General features: G+C 40.6%; 1 long non-coding RNA gene across 1 annotated transcript; it reads right to left on the reverse strand.

Annotated features, from left to right (window-relative positions):
• Positions 1-321: 321 nt before the first annotated feature.
• On the reverse strand, positions 322-2,658 carry LOC128805478 (uncharacterized). The gene is made up of 3 exons (XR_008436457.1): positions 2,606-2,658; positions 2,372-2,519; positions 322-795 (listed from the first exon to the last, which is right to left on the reverse strand). It is a non-coding gene; the product is annotated as an uncharacterized LOC128805478 (long non-coding RNA).
• Positions 2,659-5,438: the final 2,780 nt, after the last annotated feature.

Consider the following 5,438-nt stretch of genomic DNA (forward strand, 5'->3'; position numbering starts at 1 on the left):
TTTTTACTTTCTTAATATTATACTTCATCCTCCCATGAGCACAGAAGGCTTTTTTAATTTTAGGTTTTCATTAGCTATTTTAAAGCATATACATAGTCACAGCAGAATCTTCCTGGTAAGAAAGCATTTCTGAGTGGACACAGATATATTTTGGAAGAAATCCTGTTCAGTAGTTTGATATAGACAAAGAACAACCTGAGGTTCACTTTTGGGGTTTTATCTTAGTCAAGATTTGTTAAGAGAGTAAAGCTTCACACAGCAGAATTACTTTTCAATTGTATTTTATTTTTATCAATGAAATAGAAAAATAACTTACTAGAGTTTGTTAACCTTCCATACTGGATAAAACAGCAAAAATATTTAATGAGTTCCTCACAATAATGACAAGGAAGGAAAACGTTGGGAATAACAATAACACAAAATTTTCTAAGTTCAATAAAGTGAAAAATATGAAAACTCAGAGTTAGCCACGTTATTTTCATAGTACACAACAGTGGAAAACCCCCCCGAGATCTAGTATTAATCAATGTGGATTGTGTAGTTGCAGCAACATTTTAAAACATCTGCAATTCAAATGTAAACACTGAGTAGGTTTTGCAAGTTTGCTGAAGTTTTCGATAAGGATGTTCTGGGATATTGCAACACTGATTTCTGCTTTGGGCTATTGCATGCTTCCTGATTGCTGCCAGTGACCTATAGTCACTCTTCGTGGCTCAAATGTTATTGAAGGACCTCACTTCTGACATCTGGCAGTGTTTTATGCCTACGTGACACTTTCCAATGTGGTTATCAAGCCTGTGAGAAAAAAAAAATAAAAATCATACAACTCCTGAGCAAAGTGTATCAAACACCACCCCCACTGCAGTGTCAGAAAAGACATGTTCTCTCACTGTCTGTAATTATGTAAATTTCAAATAAATTTTGGAACAAACTCATAATTAGCAAAAAAGTTCTTTTTTTCCTTCCAGAAAATGCAAGAAAGCTCCAGCATCCTATCGTACCTGTCAGATTGTCTGGTTCTGACTTCTGTTTTTCCTTCCCCCACATCCCCATCCTACATCCCAGCACAACCTGAGGCAAGCTGGTCACGCTGTGTTCCACCATGAGTAACTGCCCATGGTTAAGGCACTCTGAAGGGAAATGGCACACATTTTTAAAAGCAGATCAAGCTGCAAGATTACATTTCTGAGTGCTCTAACCAGAAGGTCACTATTACAGCTGCCATCACCACTGTAATTTTAGTAGGAAAAAATGTAGGTGCCCTTAAAAAAGCAGTGGTAGCATTTAGGACTAACTTCAACCTGAATTACCAGGAAAAACATAACCACACCCCACAGCCTGTTGTAGCATTTTGTACTCAGAAATTCTAGATTGTTCCTTATCTAGTACCAGAGGCTTCTGAACTGCCCAGTCTTAAGCAACACTTTCCCTTCACAGTGTAGAGAATGCTAACACAATACAGAACCTTGGGTTCCAGATTTCCAATCTTGCAAGAATCTAACTTCTTCAAAAGATCTAGTTTTATCTTCCCTCTCTTAATATGGTACAAATGAAGCCTATTCTTACATAACTCTGACTAACTACGCATGTAAAGTCTGATCATCTGACACTAAGCAAAACTACATTGATAAACTAGACATCCAGAAACGTGAAATTGAAGTTCCATCAACGATAGCCTTCTATAACCTTTGTTCTGAGTAGCTCTTACAAATTCTTGACCCTGATAAACATGATGGTTTACCCACAAAAACAAATTAGAAGCTCCTGTAATTGTCAGGGTTAGTGCAAGTAGCTACATACCACTTTAACCATATATTATACCAATTTTAATATAATAGCTGTCTTTGGGACACATGGTCAGAGGACTGGCCACAAAAACAGACAAATTATACTATTATTTAAAAGTAAAAGTAATTATAAACTGTATTACATCAAATTATTTTTATTAATAATAATTTGCAAAAGTTAACACGTAACAGTGAAAACCAATAATTCTACAGCTACTTATAGGATTGGGGATTTCTACATCTTCAAGTACTGCAAACCCAGCTTTTTCTCTCTCAACTTTGCAAAGTGTAACTATGGTGCAGCAATGCTGACATTTTGAGAAAACAAAGCACAAAAACTGAAGATAAACCCTTCCAAATTATTATATACACCTGAACTCTTTCTAGAGTGCAGTCAGTTATGGACATACCATCATGTGCATATTTACAGGATTATACTTCACATCAAGCTTTCTTGTTGCAACCACCTCAGCTTATACTCTTAGTAAAATAACCCCAAATAAAACAAACAACACTGCCTCTAAACCCCTAAGAAAAAAATAAAATCTGACATACATGCAAAAACTAGTGAGGCAGCACTTTACCCTCTGTTAAGATGTACTTTTCTAAGCCTAGGGAATTACTTTCTGCTAATGGGGAAGAATAAGAGCTCTCAAATCCTCTTCAGGCAGCTCCAGTATCTTCTGTGACCCACGGGCACTGTTCTCAGGCGACATCCTAAAAGTACGACACCTGAAACGTACATACACAAAGGAAAAACAATGAGAAGCAAGCAGGCGAACAAACAAGTAAAGCACAACTCGAGAAGGAAAGCGAACCAGGCCACAGTGCCCGCGGGAAGGCGGGACCGGGACTCGAACCGGGGATCCCGGGACTCACCCCGGCCCCTCCCGAGCGCCACGTCCGAGGCGCGAAAGTGCCGGGCGGTGCCGCTGCGCACGCGCGTTCCCGGACAGCACGTTCCGGCCGCGCTTCGCGCCGCCATTTTGGGCGTGCGGCGCTGCCGGGTCTGGCTCGGCGCTGCCGCCCGCGGGCGGTGAGGCGGCTGCGGCGGCTGCTGGAGGGTGCTCCAGGGTGCTCCAGGGTGCTCCGCTCCCCGATCGCCCTGGGCGGCCGTAGCCTCTGCCCGTGACCGGCCTGCCCGTGTCCGGCTCCTCTTAGGTGAGTGCGGTGTCAGACAGCGCCGGTCAGAGTGTCTGCTTTGGAGCACCGGCAGCTCAGCGTGAATTTTGTGTCTTGCATTTGGTTGCATTTAAAAATCCTTTTGTTTTGGCATGAGTTATCTTTAAGTTAGTGGTGCATGATAGAAGTATACATTTTGGTGGCTGAAGAGTTGCAAGCAAGTACAAATGTGTGACCACTCCTGCTTAGGAAGAAGGTGGTAGGTGCTTGTGTGGTGTTCTTCTGATTGGTTTGGTTTTTTGAGCTTCAGTGATGGAAGTATAGCCAGAGTGTGATTTTAGGAGGGTAGATTCAGCTTTTTCAGTTTTGTAATTTTGTTTTTTGTAATCTTTACATTGTAGTTCAACTAAGTATGATGAACTTTTCCAATGTGCGTTTATCAGACAGGAGGAGGATTTGGAGAATTGCAGAATGGTTTGTGTTGGAAGGAACTTTTGAAGTTCATCCAGTTTAACACCCCTCCCCCCTCCCCCCCCCCCCCCCCCGCCATGGGCAGAGACACCTTGTATTGCACCAGGTTCCTCAGAGTGCCATCCAATCTGGGCTTGAACAGTTCCAGGGATGGGACATCCACAGCTTCTCTGCATAACCCATTCCAGTGCTTCACCACCTTCACCATAAAATATTTCTTTGTAGTATCTAATCTAAACCTACCCCCTTTCAGTTAAAAGACATTCTCCCTTTTCCTATTTTCTCATGCCCTTGTAAAAAGTCTCTTTCCATCTCCTTTAGATATTGTAAGGTCCCTATGGAGCTGTCCCTTTTTCAGGATGAACAGCCCAGCTCCTTTAGCCTATCTCCATAGGAGAGATGCTCTAGCCCTCATTTCTGTGGCCCCTTCTGAGCTCGCTCCAACAGGTCCATGTTCTTCCTGTGCTGGGGATCCCAGAGCTGGATGCAGCACTGCAGGTGGGGTCTTGGTAGGGCAGGGCAGAGGGGCAGAATCGCCTCCCTGGACCTGCTGCCCACGCTGCCTTTGAGCAGCCCAGGTTGTGTTTGGTTTCCTGGACTGTGAGTGGGCAGTGCTGGCTCATGTTGAGCTTCTTGTCAAGAAACACCACAAAGACTTTATCTTCAGGGGTGCTCTCAGTAAGAGAAGTAGTACAAGAATTTAGTTGATGTGTATTTTTCTAATTATTTTTCTACCATTCTTTCTCGTAGAGAGGTACATAGTTGTCAATTATTGGGCTGTGTTTCCTTTGGAAGACGTGTTACTAATGAAGGTGGAAAGGTGAGTAAACAGGAAAAGGCCATTTTGTCAACTGTAGAAATGTGGCTGTGTCAGTGTGATGCTGTTACTCAGGTTAAGATAACAGACAAGCATTAATGCACAAATTGTTTTATTTTGTTATGTGTTAGTGCAAATAGGGCATAGTTTCAGTGAAGGGGGGAAAAAAGGGATCAGAGTCAGGCCCCTTCTAAAGTTTAAGTCTTTGTAGTGATCAAATGTTTCTTCCAGGCAGACAGAACCAATTCCTTAAGACTGTTTTCTTTCATTAAAAGCACCCAGATTTTCACTTTCTGTTACAGGGGAAGGTGGAAGAAAGGGGCCTTGTTTCCAAGGAACAACAAGCAGGAATTTGTCAGATCTGGGTTTGATACTGCTTTTACTGGGAGGGTTTTTTTGTTTGTTTGTTTTTGTTTTGTTTTGTTTTTTTTTTTTTTTTTTTTTTTTTTTTTTTTTTTTTTGTGTCCAGCGGTTTTGTGTTTTTTGGGTTTTTTTTTTTTTTTTTTTTTTTTTTTTTTTTTTTTTTTTGTTGGTTTTAGAAGTTATGCATCCTTCATCCTTCTGCCCTACTGCTTTACAGTAGGGATGCTCATTTATTTATTAGAGGGTTTTTTTTTTTGGTTTTTTTTTTCTTTGTTTTGGTTTTTGGGTTTTTTTTGTGTTTTTTTGGGGGAGGTTAATTTTTTTGTGAACTACAATGATAGGGATCAATATTTTTTTCTGAAGACAGGTTGTGTATTCACTAACTACTTCATGTATGGTTATGATGAAAACTATCATGACAGTTTTACTGGAAATTTTTTGCAGGCTAAGGGGATCTTGCCCTAAAACCTTGTAGTTGAAACTGAGAGTTTAAGTTCCAGCTTTACATAAAAATTAATAAATCAAAGTTATCTTTGTCCAGACTATCCTTGAGTATTTATCCACTGTCTTGCATTTGATGTTGTCTACCTCAAATTGCTTTGTTTGAACAGCAGTTCATTTAATGGAATTGCTTGATTCAATTATGGTCATACACAGCCTTTGTACACAGTGTGAAGTCACAGATTCACTGAATCCTTGACATATGAATTAAACTGGAAGTTGAGCTTCAAGACTGAATTATAGATCAGAAAAGTATCTGAATGTTTTGAAGATATTTAAACTGTCAAAATCGGTGTGTTGAGACCATACAAAACACACCTGGCACAGTTGTTACTTGATGAGCGGTGCAGAAATGTTGCACATAGATGATAATATCA

The sequence above is a fragment of the Vidua macroura genome, chromosome 3, assembly GCF_024509145.1.
Source record: "Vidua macroura isolate BioBank_ID:100142 chromosome 3, ASM2450914v1, whole genome shotgun sequence".
Classification (NCBI taxonomy): Eukaryota; Metazoa; Chordata; class Aves; order Passeriformes; family Viduidae; genus Vidua; species Vidua macroura.